At 35.4% G+C, this 22177-nt stretch overlaps 1 long non-coding RNA gene across 1 annotated transcript; it reads right to left on the bottom strand.

The window, feature by feature from the left end:
* Window positions 1–578: 578 nt before the first annotated feature.
* LOC131153081 (uncharacterized) lies at window positions 579–1928 on the bottom strand. The gene is made up of 2 exons (XR_009136159.1): window positions 1305–1928; window positions 579–1185 (listed from the first exon to the last, which is right to left on the bottom strand). It is a non-coding gene; the product is annotated as an uncharacterized LOC131153081 (long non-coding RNA).
* Between the last annotated feature and the right edge of the window lie 20249 nt (window positions 1929–22177).

Below are 22177 nucleotides of genomic sequence, written 5' to 3'. Positions count from 1 at the left end.
GCACTACTTCAGTGCGGACCGCGAGAGTAGTATTAAATCGAGACAAATTCTGAATACTAGATATGACCTCAAAATAACAAGGGTCAAGGTCGGCCTGTGAGATGATAGGGGATAAGCTTCATCGTCGAGAGGGAAACAGATCACCAGCTAAGGCCCCTAAATGACCTCTTAAGCACACCTTTTATAAAGTAAATCGCCATTTTTGTGAATAATATCAACATTAGATTTGAAATTGTTTCCATATTGGTGAATGTCCAAGACATTTTTCATGGCACTTTGGTCCCATTTGTTTGAGGTTCTTGCAATATCATTGGTCCATGCTTACAACATTATCATAAAGGATTTTTGAAGGATTTATTTTGTAGAATCCTTCGTGTGGCTCTGAGGGTAACAATTATGTTTGATATGTAAGAATGAAATGAAATAGGAATGGAATGGATTGAAGAATGTAATGGACTGAGGAATAGAATGGAATGACCATTGCCATTCCAATGTTTGGTTGCAAACATAGAATCACACTAGAATGAAATGATCATTCTCATTTTCATTTCCATGCTCATATTTAGTATAAAGTTATATGATAATGGAATGAAATATTTTATTTTTTTAGAAGTACATTAAAATATATAAATTTAATAAATTTTTTTAAAAAAATAAGGATATGTTTGAATACATTTTCCATTTCTTATCTAACACATCTTTGAGATTGGCATCATCACCCATGTTCTCCGAATAAAGTCAAGTATAACATCTTTGCCCTTCCATGATCTCCTTACCACTATTTATATTCACCTCCATACTTCACTGAGGAATTCTGTCAAACAGCTTGCATGCACAAACTTAGGCTTTGAAACCACATGTTGAATATGCTTTATTCACCTTGTCCTAATGGCATTTTCTAGTTGGACAAGCTGGCGACCTTCGGAAGCATCGCCTCCAACACTTCCAAGATCATGTCCCATCTCGTCTCCCTCCACAAGTCCTTTACGAACGATGAGATCTTTAAGATCAAGAAAGAGGTCATGAGATCCAAAGGCATTTTGTACCTCAATGGGTTCCTCCTCCACCTCGCCTGCACCAAGATCTTGGAAGATCTCAATTTCACTGCGATTGTTGTTGCTTGATTAGGCTGAAAATGCTCCAATTTTGACTTAATCGATTCTATTTGGCATATGCTAAAGTTTGCTGCCGAGATGTTGACAATGAGTCAGTTTTCTACTTTGAAATCTCTCTCCAAAATGAAAATTTTAGAGAAGAAATTGTAGGTGTGAAAAAAGAACATAAATCAGAAGACGAATTTTGACCTATTTAACGAGAAAATCGCCTAGGAAAGAAGACAAATTCGGACATTCAGAGACCTCTTTATGTGGAGCCAGACCTTCAACAAGGATAGGTACCATTTTTCCTTAGGCGGCCGATTTTTGAAGAGCTTTGTTAAGGAGATGGGCAATGGAGTGAACTCTCGACAAGACTTCTGAACCTTGGGAGTGTTATTTGCCCTAGTGGAATATACCATGGGCTATCTTGCATTCCTTTCTTTTAAGCACTAAAGTCTATATAAAGGAGGCTGAGGGAACCTGGCATGTTTGCTCCATAGCAGGCTGAGAACAAAGAGGATTGACTTGGTGTGCAGACGATGGCTCCTGGCTTGATGAGGGTGGGTGGATTGGGATTGTGTGAGTGACCAAAGGGCTGACTAGGTTGTCAGTAGGATCCTTCCCTTTAATGGCCTTTAAAAACTCTTCCAAAGTCTTTTCCATAACCTCGACCCTTTTCTCCAGACTGGCAATGCTATCTTGCTATAATGCCTTTATAATAGGATCCTCACCGAGGTCACTTTCCCTAAAAATGACTAACAACTGAGCCATCCTTTGTTCAATAATTTCCACCCTTTTCTCTTCGCTAGTTGACCCTATCAAATGATTTCCAAGTTCCGCTTCCTGGGATTCTTTGACTATATACTCGATCATGTTTATTAAGGAGCCTTTGAAGTCTAGTGGCGATTCAATCCTCACACTCATGCCTCCTCCGTGAGTTGTTTGGGGGTGCAAGACCTTTGGCGTTTTTTAAATCTTGTATTAGTGCCTTATTGCTATGCACCTTTCTATGGGGTGACCAGGGGCATTCATATGACACTTATAAGATACCATGAAATTGTGCCACTTTGAAGATGGTCGTACAATTAGAGGTACCGGAGTAATCTTGCCTTGGGAGGCTAGCTAATGGTATATGATTTTTGTTAATGGGTTTTGTTGGATGGTGTCGAGCATAGATTCTATACTGTTAGGGTAGATTGATATAGAGGTCCTAGATTTGAGAATTGTGCTAGGAAAATGTATGGTTGAGGATGGATTGAAAAGTGAGGATGTGCAGTGGGTTAGTGCTGAAATTGATGAATGAGTTGTAATCTTGTCTTGTCCTTCTGCTTCCCCATGATTAATAACACAAATTTATTCAACCTTTTCTTCATAGGTTGGTTCTTCCTCTTTTGGTGGCTAAAATGGTCGCAACACTATATAATCCACCATTTTTTCAGACTTCTAACCCCTTTCAATTTTCTCACTTATTTATACAACATTTGTAAAATTAGTCCTATTGTGTCCCAACAATCTTTCTTAATAGATTCCTTCCAAAGTTCCTACAAAAAGATGCACCGAATTTTCTTCTAACAATCAAGGGAGTTGCTAACTCTCTCCACTATTTGTGCATACTCCTTGAAGATCTTTGATGTCTTCTTCTCTATGTTTTGCAAGTTAAGACGGTTGGGAGCGACATCTAGGTTAAACTTGTATTGCCTCAAGGGCTTTTTGGCTAGGTCTTTCCAATTTTGTATGCTATCTTTTTCCAACGAGGTATATCACTTCAGTGCTGGACCTATGAGGCTTTCATGAAAGATGTGAATGAGTAGCTTCTTATCCTCAAAATAAAGTGTCATATTACTTGCATATATTTTCATATGGGTCTTTAGGCACCTAGTTCCATCATATTTGTCAAAATGAGGCATTCTAGACTTGGGAGGGATCCTTAAGTTAGTAAATAAGCATAGATCTTCGAACTCTACTACCTCCACATCCTATAGGCTCTAGACTGCTCTTAGTTGTTCTTCAATGAAATCCATGCATTCCCTATTATTTTTCACTTGCTCACCCTTAGACATTTTCTATTCCACGGGGGTATCTTGGTATCTTGTTTAGCTTGGTCAACGACTTGTGCTAGGAGGATTATGGATGGAGGTGCCTCCGATAGCGGAAGAAACATGTATAGTTCATAAGTGCCTTAGCTTTATTCAACAGCCAACTCTTCCACTGCTTTCTCCAATGCTTCAAATTTTTAATTAACAATGTAAGACTCCTCACCTTGTTGAGATTTTGGCATATCCATACTTAGGATTTAGAATTGGAGGATGCAACAGGACTAGGGATGAGATGGGATTTCTTAGACACATACATGCCTAAGAGATCCTGAATTAAGAAAGAGAGAGAGTATGCAAGATGGGCAAGGAATTAGCATAAATCATACAAATGAACAAAGTAAAATTTGAAAACATAAATGAGGTTTCAAAGTCATTATGTTCACTTGGATTGCATGAGATCTGATATTTTTAGTTTCGTAGCCCATATAGGAGCTTGCCCCATGGGGGACTTATCACTATATTTCATGAGTACAAGAAGAGTTGGGGACACCAGACTTCACAACTTTAAGCTATTGTGCAATACTAGGATAACATGACCCTAGCCTCTTTATTGCAAGCTCCTCGATGTCGTAACAGTTTTTAAATTGGCTAGACCGATATTGTTATTCAAATATTATAATTAAAAATATATAAACACCAATAACTAAACTATTATTAGTATAATTATATATATATATATATATATATATATATTTGTGTGTGTGTGTGTGTGTGTGTGTGTGTGAATTGCCAAAACATCAAAAAAATACAAATAGTTTTTACTAGCATGGAAATTTATTTTATTACTCAAAAAATGATCTAACAAATGCAAGTGATCTTTAATTACATATACATTTTATCATAATATATATTGTTTAAAAACTATATATGTTTTAAAAAATTTCAATAAAATGTGTAGAATAAAATTTTTTTTCTCAAATTTTACATTTGAAATCCTTATTCGATATTAGCATGCTGTATATTTTTATTTTATTTTCTTATTGTTGATGCTAGATCCAGGTTTTTGGAATTTTGTTCGAGATGGAAATGATTTTCTGGACCTAAAAAAAATATTTTTGTGATTTTTCTAAGTGTGAAAACATTTTTGTGATTTTTTGATATTCTTCTTGAACCTTAAAATAACCCAAATAAAATTAAAACAAAAACCATGGAAGTCAAAGTTTGACAATATTTTTTTGGAGTTTTCTAAAAATTTTGTGGATTTTTTTGAATTTTTCAAATATTGAAATGATACTAAATAAATAAAATGAAGAAAACCAGTGCCAACAGGTTCAGGAGAGGGGAACCGGTCAAACATTGACCGGTTCGGGGAAAAACTAGTTTACGGTCTTGGTCGAGACCAATGGGTTCAGAGTATGTCTACGGGCACGAGCATGGATGTTGAGTGCATGGATGTGTGTGCATGTGCATGAGATGTGGGCATGTGCGTGAGTTGTGCACATGGATGTGAATGTGGGTGCATGCATGGATGAGCACATGCATAAATGTGTGTGCATGTGCATGAGATGTGGGCATGTGCGTGAGTTGTGCACATGGATGTGAATGTGGGTGCATGCATGGATGAGCACATGCATAAATGTGTGTGCATGTGGGTGGTGTGAGTATAGTGTACGCACATGCATGAATGCATGACTATGGGTATGCGTGGACATAGGTGCATGTATGAACGTATGTATGCATGTGCATGAGTATGTGAATGTGTTGTATACATATGGATGTATGCATGCATGTAACATGAGTGTGAATGCATGCATGCATGTATCATGAGCATGTGTGTGAACTTGTATGAATGGGCACGTGTGCATGTAACAAGAGTATGTGTGTTTAAGAGCGAATGCATGCATGCATGTACGTGCATGACTAAGTGAATGTGTGTGTATCAAGGTGTTGAGTGCATGCATGTGTGTATGAGAGTATTACGTACATGTATGTATGTATGTGAATGTGTAACTATGTGAGTTTGTGGATGTGTAGATGTGTGCATGTATGCATGTGTGTGCATGAATTTGTGAATAAGTTTATGATTGCAGGAGTGTAGTTGTATGGATGAACACGCGTGCATGTATGTGATTTTGATGTACGAATTTATTTTGAACCCATGAAAACTAGCCTAAACATCTTTTTTAGAAATTCTTAGGTTTTTTGGAATTTTGGGAATTTTTCTGAATTTTTATATGTTTTTTATGGATTTTATGCATTTTTAAAAGGAATTATTTGGAAATATACATAAAATAAAGAAAATAAGAAGAACCAGATCAATCCGATTCAGGGGGTGGACCAGTTCAACTTTGACTAGTCTGAGGGAGACTGGTTTTAAGGTCCGGGTCAAGACCGGCTGGCTTGAAACCGTGCCACGTGTCAACGCTTGAGAGACTGGTAGGTGTGCGGTATGGTTTGCCCACGTGGCGTGATCTTGAGCGTCCGTGAGAGACGTGGATCAGAGGGTTGAGGAGAAGCCGCGTCACATTGGCATTGTGCGGGTGAGAAGGATGACACATATAGAGCCATAGGCAGAGGAACTGGCGTCATGATGATTTCTAGCATAGGGGGCATGCTAACAGTTGATGAGAGCGGCGATCCAACGACGAGGGCGAGACGTGTCAGGACGACTGGTGTGAAGCGATCTGAACTATTCCTAAAGGAGAAGATCTGACGGCTGAGAAAGAAGATGCCCTCCCACATTAATGATGCCAGGGAACAACGACACGTGTCGCCTGATGAATGGAGAAGTAGGTGGACGACCATCGTTGCTTCTGACGCAACGATCTTGGTCGTTGATGCATGGGGGATCGAATGGCAGGGGAAGGAGCTCATTAGGATTACTGTTATTGACTAGATCGGAGTCGTCCAGGGTGGGCGAGGATCCAACGGCTCTCTATGAGCCACTGATGCAGAGAGGACAGGTGCAATAATTGCTCTCTGACGCGAGGATCTCAACCGTTAATAGGGATGACGATCCGAGGGCGGTTAGAAGGCCACGTAACTCTCTTAATCGGACCTTCAAGGTGAAGCCACGTGTTCCAATCGAACGGTTTTGAGGGTGAACATATTTAAACCAAAAAAATTTGGTTCTCTCATTTTTGCTCTCTTAAATTCCATTTGTTTGCTCTCTTTCTCATTCTCTCTCTACAACTCTGAAGACGAAGCCTTTACCTCCTCCTCACAACTTACCTCTCTCTATTCTCTTCTCAACAAATCAGGCTCAGAAACCCTAATGGTTTCTGCAACTTCAATCTTCTCTTTCCCCCTCTCCTCTCTCCGTCTTCTGTTTTTCAATGAGGGTCTTCAGAAACCCCAATCTCCCTTCAAAACCCACTCTCTTCATTGATCTCTCTTTTCTCTTTCGATTCTATTTTCTACCTCTGTTTTCTACGAATCTCATGCGACCCAAACCCTAGGTCTCCTCTCGAAACTTCCTCGAACTCCTTGTATCCTTCCAAGATGTGAAGCTGGAGTTTATGACCCAAACACCAAAGGGTGGTCCTAAGAGTAAGGTCGATTACAAGATTTGAGAGGGAGGTTCAATTGATCAAGCCATTTGAAGACAAAAACACAAGCTAAGTATCTTTGAACCTTCTTCCCCTTTTTATTATTATTGTTTTTTATCGATGAATGATGTACAAGATCTAAATAATGCTGCTTATGTTTTGCAATTTGGGAATTGGGGCTAGGGTTTGCTTTGTCGGTCTCGGGTTGAAGACAAGTGGAATCGTCTCAACCCAATGAGTGGGTGACAGGGTTGACTCATGCGAGTCAACCCAGGACTTTGGGAACTCAGTTTATCCCGAGTCAAGCTTGTTGGCTCAGGGGGGCCTAGTCACGTGGGGGTTGTCACATGAGGACTAGGGCGAGTTGGAACCGGATTGGGCTTTGGGTTTTAGAAAATGGCCTTAGGGTTTATTTTCAAAAAATGGGTTTTGGAATTTGAATTTTAAAATGGGCTTCTGGGTTAAGTCTAGAAATGGGCTTGAGGTTTATTTTAGAAAGTTGGGCCTTAGATTAGTTTTAAAATGTGCTTGGGGGGATTTATTTTAAAATGTGATGGGCTTTAGGGTATTTTAAAAGTGAACCGGGCTTGAGTGTTTTAAAAAGGTTTTTGGGCTTTGGTTGGATTTTAAAAACAAGGCCTAGAGTTGAATTTTAAAAATAGGTTTAAATTTGAGAATGGGTTGGGTTGTTAAAATTTTGAAACGGGCTTGAGGTATTTTGAAAAGGGGTCTGGGTTCAAATGTTCAAAATGGGCTCTGATAAAAAAACTAGACTGGGGGCATATTTTTTTTTTTTATTTTAAAAAGGGTTTGGTTTAAAATAAAAATGGGCCGGGGGCATTTTTAAAACAAAGTGGGTTTGAAGGTTTTAAACAAAGTTTGGGCTTAGGGTTGGAGCTCAAGGTCTAGTTTCAGGGGTTTGGTTCAGAGATTCAGGGAGGGGGAACTTGCACTCACACTCACACAGGCAATAATTGTACGGACTTGAACAAAACAAGAAGGATAGATCTTAGATTCTTACCCAACTCCTTTCCTTCTCCTATCTTCTTCTCCCTTCTCTATATGAGTATGTACGTCCGGAATTCCTTATCTTTGTGGTGAGCTCTCTGTACTCTACCTCCCTACTTTTGCGGTGTCTTTGCTGCTTTCAAAATTTTCAGAGTTTTCGCTTTGAGTTTTTTCTTTTCTGACTCTCAGCCTCCGCAGAGCTTCTCTAGCTCTTAACTTCTTTCTCTCTGTTTTTTTTGTTTCTAATTTTTGCAGAAGTTTTCTAAGCTTTCTACTTCTCTTCTCTCTGCAATTTGGCAAAGTTTTCCTTGTTCTGAATTCTATCTTACTCTTTCTTTCTCACAAGCTCAATCTTCTCTCAATTTGGGCAGGGTGTAGTTGTATTCCCTGAGGTTTCTTTGCAGTGTGCTAGGCGCCACTTCCTCTCTTCCAACGTGGATTATTCCGACCGATTCCTCCATTAACGAACCGTTAGGGAATAATTCCTTCTTACGTGATTTCACTTTCCATTTTCATTGTTGTTGCTTTTGTGCGCAAGAAACTTGGAGGCTCCAGGTGGCAGCCCACGAGTGGAGGGCAAGACATTTTCTTGTTGCATTTTGATTTTTATTTTGTATTTATATTTTTTGATTTTTTAGCTTTCTTTTTGGCTAACGTATCCTGTATGTACCCCGGGAATTCTTTCCTGCAACATTAACTTGTACATCTTATTAGCTGTGTTTTATTTCCCTATGTATGCCTACAACTTTCCTTTTAGTATGTTTAAAAGTCTGTGTGTGCATGTGTGCACACCTGCCTTCCTTGAATGAATGATGCATGTACCCCTAATGTTGACCAATTTTGATCAAATAAATTGACCAATTTTGATCAAACATGTTGACCAATTTTGTCCTAAAAGAACCTAGTGATTGAAGCATAAATTTAACATCTAAACAGAAACCCGATTTTTAAATTAAAGTACTCACTCAATTAAAATCTCATTAAAAGTTTGAAAGGGTCATTTAAACATTTAAGCTCAACTTTTAACAACACATTGCTTAATTTCGAAATTTGACTCAAAGAACGAAAATTTCCTAGCACACCAAGACTCGACTTGAACTTTTGGGACTTATTAGTGTTATTAATTTTTGAAAAAATGGGAAGGATAAATTTTTGAAATTCGGGGTTCTCAGTTCAATATGATTTTGCGAATAAATCTTATGAAAAATTCAGTTTATAACTATAGTAGGAAGGACTCAAGAAGCTTTTCCTAGAATATCCAGACTCGACTCTAAATTGTAAGACCATCTTGAGATAATTGAGATTTTAGAATGGGACTCTAGTTATTAAAAAGACTCAAAATTGGAACAATCAGGACTCTAATTAGACTTAAAGTCAACTTTATTACACCAGGTCTTTTCAAAAAGGCTTGGTAAAAATTAGGGTGACTACACTTGGAAAATGTTTTAAATTTAATCAAAGAAAGAGAGCAAAAAAAACTTTTGAAAACAAAATTGAAATTTCTGAAAGTGGTCTATCCAGACGACTGAGGAGAATCCTCAGATGTTTGAAGAAGCACCTCAGACAACTAAAGTTTTACTTCAGACGTTTTGAAAAATTTCTTTAAAAGTCTAAAGATTTAATTCAAAAGACTGGAGATTTTATTTTTGAAACACGGAACAGGCAGAACACATTCAGACGTCTGAATGGTTAGTTCAGTCATCTAAACAGGAACTTCAAAAGTCTAAACTTATGCTTCAGACGTCTGACCCTGTGTCCAGTTCAATTTTTCAAAGTTTTAAGGAACTTCAGAAGACTGAACCCAAAAGTTCAGTCATCTAAACACTGTTAACGGTAAAAATTTTAAATTTTTTAAAACTCAAATAATGGTTTCTTATGCCCCAAATTAAACTATCATCCAAACTCTTTTTCAAGATCAGAATTTAAATAGACCTTCATCTAATAGGTTTTGGGTTATTAACCAATCAACATACTCCCTTACGGTTTATGCAAAATATCGATTAACCATCGTTCTCTCTTTCAATTTCCGCAAGCCCAAGAACAAATTAGACGTAGATTGATTTAATTTCCAATGTACGTTGTTTTTATAATTAAAAGAATTATAATATCCATGCAGTTTATATCTTTGCTGAAATTTAAAAGAGAGTAAGGGAAAGAAAGTGACACCACAACTTTTACGAGGTTCGACTTACCCCAGTCTACGTCCTTGCCTTAGCTCAACCACCTAAGGATTTCACTATACCTTATTCCTTCCGGGTGGAACAAAAAACTTTACAATAATCACCCTATTTTTCAGGAAGAGAACCCTCTCCAAGCAACGATTTATGCTTGGTCCAATGATTTAACAATGCCTTGAACCGTCAAAAATCAAGTAGAAAGAAATGGATCTGTGTACAAAAACATTCTCAAAACACAGAGCAGGTTGTACAAGTTAAATTCCAAATCGTACTTCAAAATCAAAACTAAATAGATAATGGGAAGCTTAAGGTTTATAATTCACCAATGATTCTTAAAAGGAGTCTAGATGTAACTTAGAACCAAACCCTTGTTTATCAATCTAGCAACTTCGTAGAGTTTTCCCCTAGAAAAAAGATGTGAGCAAGAATGATCTTTTAGGAGAATTTTAGTGTAGAAATCGTGTTTTGCTTTGATGTTTTTTTTCATTTAGCAAGGGAGGTATTCATAGACTTTTTCAAAGAAAAGTTTCCTCATTTAACATGAAGCATTTAGGTAACTTTTCAAAAGATATTAAATTAAGGAATTAATTTGGGAAATCTTCCCGTTATTTGAAAATTGAAAATTCTCTGCAGAGTCAATCGGCTGACTCACTCGACTGAGTCAATTTTTGCACTAGTCAGTCGGCTGGACAGGCGGCTGACACCATTCTGACTTTCAAAAATTAATTCAGATAAATTGTCAGTCGGCTGACTGAACGACTTTCAAAATAGTCAGTCGGCTGGACATTTTTAGTTCATTTGAGTCAGTCGGCTGGACAGTTAACTTTATTAAAAGTTTCATGTCAGTTGGCTGACTGAACCACGTTCAAAATTGGTCAGTCGGCTGAGTACTGTCAATTGGCTAGGTATGTTTAGTTCAACTAGTCAGTCGACTGGGTAAACCTCTTTTTCAAATATTTTCCTTTTTTTGATTTCTTTAAAAATCTAGTTTACTTGAAAAACTTAATTGACACTTTTCAAAAACATTTTCAAGAGTCTTTCAAGTGCTGGTCTCTAATTCTTTGTATTTTAAGGAGTTTCACATATCTAAATAGTAATGACTTTGAAGTACTTATAAATATCCTTCTAAGCATGATCTCCTTAATCACTAAGTCTTGCAGCCTCTTGAGGTTCACTTTTAACTTTTAAGATCTGCTTGACCTTTAAGCTCTTCATTTGTCGTTCATTACTTCATTATACTAAGAAACTTTCACTTGATTGACATTGATCTCCATCTTACTTCCATGATTAACCGTGAGTGTCCTTTTACTTACACCCAAAATAAAATCACTCAACAACACATGTTAAAGCATCCTTCATTTTGTTATTATCAAAACAAGATTGAAAAGCCCATTTAGGCCAAGAATCTCCCCCTTTTTTATGATGACAAATGAGGAGCAAAAATATGAGTACGCTTTAAAAAGACTCCCCCTTACAACTAGCATTATTCTACTCCCCCTTACAATAAGCATCATTTTAACAATTTGTAGTTTCAAGATCAATTTCAAAATCATACAATATCATGTACTTCTCCTTTACATATCTCATGCCCGAATTTTTCAATATCATGCTCAACATGCTCAAATATCATGCTTAATCATGCTCAATTATTTTTTCTCAAATATCATGCTCAACATGCTCCAATATCATGCTCAATTATTTTATTCTCAAATATCATGCTCAACATGCTCAAATATCATGCTCAATTATTTTTGCTCAAATACTACTCCCCCTTTTGAAATCAATCAAAGAGGGTAAAAAAATCAAATAAACAAATGACCACACATTTGTCAATATATTACAAAATAGTATATTTAGTGTGCTACAATAGTCAAGTATTCATGCATGTTTTATATATATAGTGGCATTCATATTTCATCATTCAAATCCAAGATCATGACAATATTATCAATATCATGACATGCGCATAAGTATGCTTTATTGCTCAAAAACCAAGTAATACCAATTGATACATTCATGGATTCCAATATACGTTCATAGATGCCAATTTTTCATTTATTCATGTGATCCATCATAAGCATACATGGTCAAGACATTTCAAAAATCATGTTTCTAAATCATACTTAATAACTTTAAGCTCAGATTTTCAAACAAGTATAGTGAGCCATACATTATTTGTATTTTCATTTTCTTTGAAGATTTCAAGATACCAATTTTAAAACATACACATGTAGCATATTGCTTATCACATAAGCATGAATCTATTTTTCAAGAAATAAGGAAAGCAACCAAGCTAAGTGTTGTATCATCAAAGTGCACGCCAAAACAAACTTAGAACACACAAAAATACAAACCCTAGGTCAGTTGACTGACAACTTTGAGTTCTACAAACAAGCCTAGGGTTGCTCTATCAGTCAATCGGCTAACCTCAGGGTCAGTTGGCTGACTGGTCTCTATTCCAAAAAAAACTGCTTCAGTCAGTCGGTTGACCTTAGAGTCAGTTGGTTGACTGTAGATTTTTCTTCAAGCTTTGTCCTTTTAGTTAGTTTCTCCACTATGTAATAGACCAAGCTCTCTTCTAATGGTTATAAATCTATCTTCTAAAAGAGATTTAGTGAAGATATCAGCCCATTGATCATTTGTATTGATGAATTTTAGAATGATGTCTTCTTTTTTAACATGATCTCTTAGGAAGTGGTGTCTTATGTCAATGTGTTTGGTTCTTGAGTGTGAAATAGGATTTTTAGATATATTAATCGCACTCTTATTATCACACTTAATTGGTATAGTTGTGTATTTCAAATTGAAATCTCTTAATTGTTGTTTCATGTAAAATGTTTATGCACAAAAACTCCTGGGGTACTACATATTCAGTTTCAGCAATTGACAAAGCCACGAAGTTTTGTTTCTTAGAGAACCAAGAAACTAAAGATCTTCCTAAGAAGTGACATGTGCCACTTGTACTTTTTCTATCTATCTTACAACCGGCATAGTCCGCATCTGAATAACTGATCATTTCAAAACCTGTGTCCTTAGGATACCACAGCCCTAGGTCCATGGTGCTTATTAAGTATCTTAGGATTCTCTTAAAATCTATTAGGTGTGATTCCTTAGGTGCTGATTGAAAATGGGCACATATACACACACTAAACATTATGTTGGGTCTACTAGCTATTAGATATAATAGACTTCCAATCATACCTCTATAGTGCTTTGTGTCTAGGGATTTTCCCTTTTCATCTTTGTATAGGCTAATGGTGGTACTCATAGGAGTTCCTATAGGTTTACTATTTTCCATACCGAATTTTTGTATTATTTCTTTTATGTATTTGGATTGACTTATAAAAGTCTCATTCTTTGCTTGTTTGATTTGAAGCCCAAGAAAATAATTTAATTCCCCCATCATGCTCATTTCAAATTCTTCTTGCATACACTTTGCTAACTCTTTACACAGATGTTCATTTATAGCACCAAATATTATATCATCTACGTAGATTTGAATTAAAAGTATGTCATCTTCCTTAGTTTTGATGAACAAGGTACTATCAATTTTTCCTCTTGAAAAACCTTTCTCAATTAGAAATCTACTAAATCTTTCATACTAAACCCTAGGGACCTGTTTTAATCCATACAAAGCCTTAGTTAGTCTAAATACATGGTTAGGATTTTCAATATTTTCAAAACCAAGGGATTGTTCAACATATACCTTTTCACTAATATACCCATTCAAGAATATACTTTTGACATCCATTTGGTATAACTTAAATTCTTTGTAGGAAGCATAGGCTAATAGCATTCTTATAACTTCCATTCTAGCTATAGGGGCAAAGGTTTCATCATAGTCTATCCCTTCTTCTTGGTTATACTCTTTCTCTATAAGTCTAGCTTTGTTTCTAATGATTATATCATTCTCATCCTTTTTATTTATAAATACCCATTTAGTTCCTATGATCAAATGATTTTCAGGTTTGGGTACTAATTGCCATACTTTACTTCTTTCAAATTGGTTTAATTCTTCTTGCATTGCAATTATCCAAGATTCATCCTTAAGGGCCTCTTCAACATCTTTAGGTTCATTTTGAGATAGGAATGCACAGTGATTGCATAGGTTCTTTAGAGAAGATCTAGTAGTCACACCTCTAGATGGTTCACCTATAATTTGTTCTTGAAGGTGATCTTTTTTATACTTCTATTCTCTTGGTATTTCTGGATTTTCTATAAGTTCATCTTTTGGGTTTTCTTCGTTTATTTTCTTTTCTTCTTTGATTTCTATCTCATTCTCCTTTTTGAACATATCATCTTTTTCTTCATTTTTGACTTCTCTTGAAAAAGGATTTGATTCATCAAAGTCTACATGAATTGATTCAATTATGGTGAGTGTTCTTTTGTTATAAATCCTATAGGATTTACTATTTGTGGAGTATCCTAGGAAAATACCTTCATCCGATTTAGCATCAAATTTTCCTAAGTTGTCTTTGTTATTGAGTACAAAACAGTTACATTCAAAGACATGAAAGTAAGTTATGTTAGGTCTTCTTACTTTCCACAATTCATAGGATGTCTTGTTTAGACTTGATCTAATGGAAACCCTATTAATTATATGCCAAGCTGTATTTATAGCTTCAGCCCAAAAAAACTTGGGTAAGTTATTTTCATTAAGCATAGTTCTTGTCATATCTTGTAGGGTTCTATTTTTCCTTTCCACAACTTCATTTTGTTGTGGGGTTCCAGGTGCTGAAAAGTTGTAATTTATGTCATGTTCATTGCAAAGTTTTTCAACGTCTTGATTCTTAAATTCTCTTCCTTGGTCACTTCTAAGGTTTGAGACATTATACCCTTTCTCATTTTGAAGCTTCTTACATAGAGTGATTAATAAGTTGCAAGCTTCCTCTTTGTTAGCTAAGAACAGCACACATGTGTATCTTGAGTAATCAGCAACAATTATGAAGGCGTATTGTTTTCCTCCAAAGTTTTGGGTTCTAGTAGGACCAAACAAGTCTAAGTGTATGAGTTCTAGGAGTCTACTAGTTGATATATGTTTCTTCTTTTTGAAGCTTTTCTTGATTTGTTTTCCTAGTTAACAAGAATCACACACTTTATCTTTGACAAATTTGGGGTTAGGCAAGCCTTTAACTAAATTCTTTTTAGAAAGCTTGGATATAAGATCCATGCTAGCATGTCCTAGCCTCTTATGCCAAAGCAAACTATTTTCACTCATGGCAGCTAAGCAAGTTATATCTTGAGAGATCAAGCTATCAAGGTTTATGCAATATACATTGTTCATTCTATGTGCAATGAATAGTGTCTTATGATGCTTAGAATTCTGATTTATGCATTTGTCTTTCTTAAATATTATTTCAAATCCTTGGTCGCTAAGTTGACTAATGCTTAATAAATTACCTTCTACTAACAAGACATCATCTATGGTAAGTAAAGAGTCTTTACCTATTTTACCAATTCCGATGATCTTGCCTTTTACATTGTCACCGAAGGTTACAAATCCTCCATCCTTTTGAGTGAAAGAAGAGAACTTAAATTTATTTCCCATCATATGCCTTGAACATCCACTGTCCAAGTACCATTTATCCTTAGACGGAGTGGTTCAAAAGCAAACCTACAAGAAAGGATTTATGTTGTCACTTTTGGAATCCAAACCTTCTTAACTTTCTTTATATCTTGTCTAGTTTTAGTATTTATCTTCCACTCATTATTTACTTTAATGTACTTTTTCTTGAGTAGACAACTAAACATTATGTGTCCTTTATTTTTACGCATATAGCAAGTGGTGTGCTCATAAATATTTGTTGAAGAAGTGCTTGCATAATGTTTAGATTGATTTACAAAATATCCCATAAACAAGTTTTTCTTTCTTTTTTTTGGTGCTCCATTGTAACCAATTCCTTTTTTGTTGTTTGCCATCCTTTGTTGTCCTACCATTTTTTCAAAGTTATCTTTACCTTTGGTAAAGTTGTAGATGACCTTTTCTTTCTCTTGAATTTGGTTTTTAAGATCATTTATTTTTTGCACTCTCTTGCTATCTTAATTCACTTGAGACTTAACTAATTTTTTAGATAAGTTATCTACTTTCTTCTCAAGCTCTTCAATCTTTAAGTCTTTTTCTTCTTCTACAAGTTTTGAGGATTCAAACTGATTTCTAAGTGTTTCGTTTTGTTGTTTCAAGCTTATGTTTCTCTTTGAGACTTTAATAAACTTGTTATGTAGAGAGAATAATTAAGATTGAAGTTCTTTGTAAGAGGGCATGCTTTCACACGAATTACTACATGATTCATCACACAAATCTTTAGAGAGAGTAATAAGAGTTTGCCTCTTCGTTATGTGCCATGAAGTACATGTTTGCTACTTCTTGATCACTTGACTCACTCTCCGATCCACTCGAACTTGTGTCATCCCAAGTTGCTTTCATTGTAGGCTTCTTTTCTTCTTGAGTTGTGGGCATTCCGGCTTGATGTGCCTGACCTTTTTACAATGATAGCAAGTGGGAGGATCATTTTTGCTTTTGTATTTCTTTTTATTACTTTCACCTCCTTCAACTTTTGATCCGTTGAATTTTCTAGTGAATTTCTTGTTTCTTTTCAAGAATTTTTCAAGTATTTTAGTTATGAGAGCTAAGTCTTCATCTTCTAATTCACTAGATTCATTATCTTCCTCACTTGAATGTTCTTTCAAGGCTTTTAGGGCTATAGACTTCATGTTTTTATTTTCATTACTTCTTTCCTTCAACATCATTTCATAGGTTAGAAGAGATCCTATGAGTTCATCTAAGGAAGTTGTTTTAAGGTTTCTCCCTTCCGTTGTGGCTTTTGGTTCCCAAATAGGTGGAAGTGCTCTTATAATTTTGTGGATCATCTCATGGTGGAATATGTTTTTCCTAAGGAACTTAGTGAGTTTATGATATGTGTGAACCTAGTGTACATGCTTGTTATAGTTTCGTCGGAATTCATCCTAAAAGCTTCATATTCACTGGTTAACAAATCAATTCTACTTTCCCTAACATCTATTGTGCCTTCATATGTTACCTCTAATTTATCCCAAATTTCTTTAGCTGTTTTACACGTCATTACTCTATTGAATTCATTTGCATCAAGGGTACAATATAGGGCATTTATTGCACTTGAGTTAATTTGCAGTATTTTGAAATCTGATTCGATTAGTTCTTTATCTTCTTTAGGTACTTCTTTTCCATCTACTAGTTTAGTAGGAATCAGATTTCCATTTGTAACAACATTCCATGCCTTCCAGTCCATTGTTTGAAGGTAGATTCTCATTCATTGCTTCCAAAAAGTGTAATTTAGTCCACAAAAAATGGGTGGCCTAGTTGAGGATTGACCCTCACCAAAGGGAGCTACTCCTATTTGTGCCATTTTGATCTTTATATAGCTACTTGTTAGGTTTTTCTATAACCAGGCTCTCATACCAATTGAAACCTAAGGTGTAGTACCAAGAGGACTCGTGAATTGGGTTATTTAAAAATTCCTTAGATCCTTTTTAAGAGTTTTTAACTTTTTACAATCCTTTAAGGACTTCTTATACTTTTGTTAATTAGGCAATCCACACAAGCACTAACTTCCTCTATTCAATCAACAACTTCAACAAACAAAACTAATTAATTAATTGTTCAAGCAAAACAACCACAACGCAAGTAATCAATTTTGATTTGCAATATTCAGCAGCCCTGTATATGAATGTGCAAGTCCTGTAGTTTGCTCTTGAACTAAAAATGAAATTATCATCCAAACTCTTTTTCAATATCAGAATTTAAATAGACCTTCAGCTAATAGGTTTTAGGTTGTTAACCAATCAACTTACTCCCTTACGGTTTCCTCAAAATATCAATTAACCAATGTACTCGCTTTTGGTTTTCGCAAGCGCAAAAACAAATTAGACATAAATTTATATAATTTCCAATGTACGTTATTTTTATAATTGAAAGAATTATAACATCCACCCAGTTTATATCTTTTCTGAAATTTAAAAGAGAGTAAGGGAAAGAGAGTGACACCACAACTTTTACGAGGTTCATCTCACCCCAACCTATGTCCTCGCATTAGGTCAACCACCTAAGGATTTCACTATACCTTGTTCCTTCTGGGTCGAACAAAAAACTTTACAATAATCACCCTCTTTTTCAAGAAGGGAAACCTTTCCAAGCAACAACTTATGCTTGGTCCAACGATTCAACAATGCCTTGAACCATCAAAAATCAAATAGAAAGAAATGGATTTGCATACAAAAACACTCTCAAAACACAGAGTAGGTTGTACAAGTTAAATTCCAAATCGTACTTCAAAACCAAAACTAAATAAACAATGTGAAGCTTAAGGTTTAGAAGTCACCAATGGTTTTTAAAAGGATTCTAGATGTAACTTAGAACCAAACCCTTGTTTATCAATCTAGCAACTTCGTAGAGTTTTCCCCCAGCAAAAAGATGTGAGTAAGAATGATCTTTTAGGAGAATTTTAGCATAGAAATCATGTTTTTCTTCGGTTTTTTTTTTTTTTTTTTTCATTTAGCAAAGGAGGTATTTATAGACTTTTTCAAAGAAAAGTTTTCTCATTTAACATGAAGCATTTACATAACTTTTTAAAAGATATTAAATTAAGGAATTAATTTTGAAAATCTTCCCATTAATTTGAAATTTGAAAATTCTCTGTAGAATCAGTTGGCTGACTCACTCGACTTGGTCAATTTTTGTACTAGTCAGTCGGCTGGACAGGCGACTGAAACCATTCTGACTTTCAAAAATTAATTCAGATAAATTGTTAGTCGGCTGACTAAACCACGCTCAAAATAGTCAGTCGGCTGGGCATTGTCAGTCGGCTGGGCATTTTTAGTTCATTTGAGTCAGTCCGTTAGATAGTTAATTTTACTGAAAGTTTCATGTCAGTCGGCTGACTGAACCATGTTAAAAACTGGTCAATTGGTTAGGTATGTTTAGTTCAACGAGTCAGTCAGCTGGGTAAACCTATTTTTCAAATATTTTCCATTTTTTGATTTTTTTAAAAATCTAGTTTACTTGAAAAAATTAATTGACACTTTTCAAAAACATTTTCAAGAGTTTTTCAAATGCTGGTCTCTAAGTCTTTGTATCATAAGGAGCTTCACATATTTAAATAGTAATGACTTTGAAGTACTTACAAATATCCTTCTAAGCATGATCTCCTTAATCACTAAGTCTTGCAGCCTCTTAAGGTTCACTTTTGACTTCAAGATCTGTTTGGCCTTTAAGCTCTTCATTTGTCGTTCATTGCTTCAATATACTGAGAAGCTTTCCCTTGACTGACATTGATCTCCAGCTTGCTTTCATGATTAACGGTGAGTATCTTTTTACTTAGACCTGAAATAAAATCACTCAACAATACATGTTAAAACATCCTTTATTTTGTTATCATCAAAACAAGAATTAAAAGCCCAGTTAGGTCCAACGGTTATCTTTCAAACAAAGCTCTCTTTTGTTCTACCACTTGTTCAACTGAATTGCTGATATTCTGAATTGCTGATCACTACTCTTTGAGTTCCTATCACTAATTTCTCATCTAGAGAAAGGAACTTGGTGAATTCTAAACTTGAGCTTCACTAGTATTTCAATTTGATATTTGAATATTGAAGTGCATAGTGTTTAAATTTGTACTAATTTCCTCTTTGCGAGAGTATTCTTGTACGCAGAAGATATTTCTTGTTTCTTGTCTTGTAGATGATTCAGGGCTGTTGGATCGTTGTTATCAAGCGTAGGGTTTTCTCTTGGAGAGGTATCTCTACCTATAAAAAAGGGAATTTGTAAAAGGTTTACTCTGCTCAGAAAGAAGTGCGAATAGTGGAATCCTTTAGTGGTATTGGCCAAAGGCAATGACGTAGGCTGTGGATAAGTCGAACCTCGTAAAAATCTCAATGTTCTTCTTACCCTAATCTTTTAAATTTTAGAACTTTATATATTATTGTGTGTTTGCTAAATGCAGGCTACAGGGAACAAAGTTGAATTAAAAAGAAGACTCTTAATAAAAAGAAAGTACGTTTTAATTAACCTTTTGTAGAGAACCACAGGGGAGTACGTTGGTTAATTGTTTGCGGAAATCTTAATTAAGATAGCACAATTAAATCCATTCAAAAATAGAGCTTGCGATTTCTTACAGGGCTGCTTACAAAGAAAGAGTTGAAATTCCACAAGAGCTCCAAAATTGTGGATAACTGAGTATTCTTGATTGATTATTTTGAAACATAACTTAGTTGATTGCTTGTTTAAGTTTTACTAACTTGTGGTGTGTTTAGTATTGGTTGTGAATTGTTTGAATCATTTAAGATTTACTGTGTGTATTGAACAAATAATTCAAGGAATCCTTAAAAGGAACTAAAAATTTTCTAATAACCCAATTCACCCCCCTCCCCTCATGGAATAACTACTTCACTTTCAGATGTATTATTCACAAGCAGTTCCAGTATGTTTCACAAACAGTTCTAGTATATTTCACAATCATTCCCAAATTCGGTTTCATGATAAACCATAAAATCATTCACCTGCCACACATTTTCAGTATTTGAATATAGTCCAAGAGATAACAAAAAATACATAGTATTTTTAGTTCATAAAATAAATCAGATTTTCCATCGTTCATGTTATTCAAAATACTGTATCATATATTCTAAATTTGTAAAATGCCGGTTGAACAGTTGGTTTTCAAAATAATCTTTGAACTCATAATAAATAAATATATAGCAGTTTAATCAATTCATATTTAATAAAAAAAAATCCTAACTTAACTTAATTCCCTTACCTAAATCCTGAAAAGTTTGGTAAAAATCCTAACCCATGCCCACGGTGTTTAGAACTCCAAACCCTGAAACCACATTTTCCCAGTTCCATTAGTTCAACCCCAAATTTATAATTTCCTTAATATTCCTAGGCTCACAAAATTCTCAATAACTATTTTAACATTTCCTAAGCCTATAAACTCCAAATAAATAATTAAATTCCCCAAAACAGAAAATTTGCTAAATTCCCTAAATCTTACCCTAACTTTGGAGTGGTGCCTGGAAAACCTAGTTCAAAAATTTACTCCACTAGACTTGTAGAGAAACGCTCTTAGAACATCGTGGTGATTTCTGATCATCAGTTTGGCTAAAGATTTAAGGAGAAATTGAGGAGAGAGAGAGAGGTTACCTTACCTCAGGAGTGGTGCCTACGTCGCTCCTACGACAAATCCACTTTGGTAGGAATGTCGGTGGCGGAGAATGGAACCCAACAGTATTTTTCGTTTTTCGATCGGCGCTTGTTTGGTCGAGAAAATCTAGGAGAGAAAGAGAGGGAGGACGAGGAAAGAGAAATGAAAAGAGAGAGATGCTTGAAATTGAAATCAAAAGGGGGGGCGCTGCTCTTCCATATATATATATATATTTTATTATATTAATATATTATTATATTATATATTATTTAATTAATATTTATTTTAAATTAATTAATTAGTTAATTCTAATTTTAATTTCAATTTTAATTTTATTTTATTTTACACTTTTATGTCTATTATTTTTGGGGTCGTTACATAATTGCTTTCTAGTAGTTGGTTAATTTTGCCTATTGAAAAATACAACCTTTTTACTTCTCTTTTATACAAGACTATAGTGAACTAATTTGGAAGTAGCTTAATAACTGCGCTTCAAGTCCTCGAGGATCGACACCTAACTTCCTCACTTTCTACTGAACTTGGGATTGTTAGGTAGTATAAATTTTATCTTTGGTAGTTAAGTACCCAAGACTTGGCAAGCCTACCACACCTAACTCTCCAGACCCCTCTCTAAAATCCTAACTCTATAGATCTTTCTCTAACTCTTTATATCTCTCTCCTAACCTTTGAAACCCTAATCCTTACTCTCTCTCTCTACACTGTTGCGAACTACTAAGATCCCATCTAAAACCTTAAGCCCCTTTTCAAACTCTATCACTCAACCAACGCTCGTTTACCGTCTATGAATACCCATGAGGTGTTCTAATCTTGATGAGGGACTCGTTTTGAGACCCAGGAGGGGTTTGACCCAAGTTTTGAGATGGGTTAGCCCTCTTTGGGGGGTTTGTGCGTGATGCTTTCAGAAGATAAGTAACCCCTTCCCCTTTTCTTTCTTTCTGTTTTGCTTGTGTGATTGTGTGTATGTGATTCGAGTGTTGTTTGTTCTGGTGTTTGTGATTCAAATGCTATTGTTGTTTCTATTTGTGATGTAAGTGTTGTTTTTTGCAATGTTGTGATTTTAGGGTTATGGTTTCCACTATAATTCGGTTAAGTGAGTTCAGTGTTCAAGGATGAGTT

Source organism: Malania oleifera, chromosome 4 (assembly GCF_029873635.1).
Source record: "Malania oleifera isolate guangnan ecotype guangnan chromosome 4, ASM2987363v1, whole genome shotgun sequence".
Lineage (NCBI taxonomy): Eukaryota > Viridiplantae > Streptophyta > Magnoliopsida > Santalales > Ximeniaceae > Malania > Malania oleifera.
Note: the sequence above shows the minus strand (reverse complement) of the source record. Positions and strands in the feature narration are given on the sequence as shown.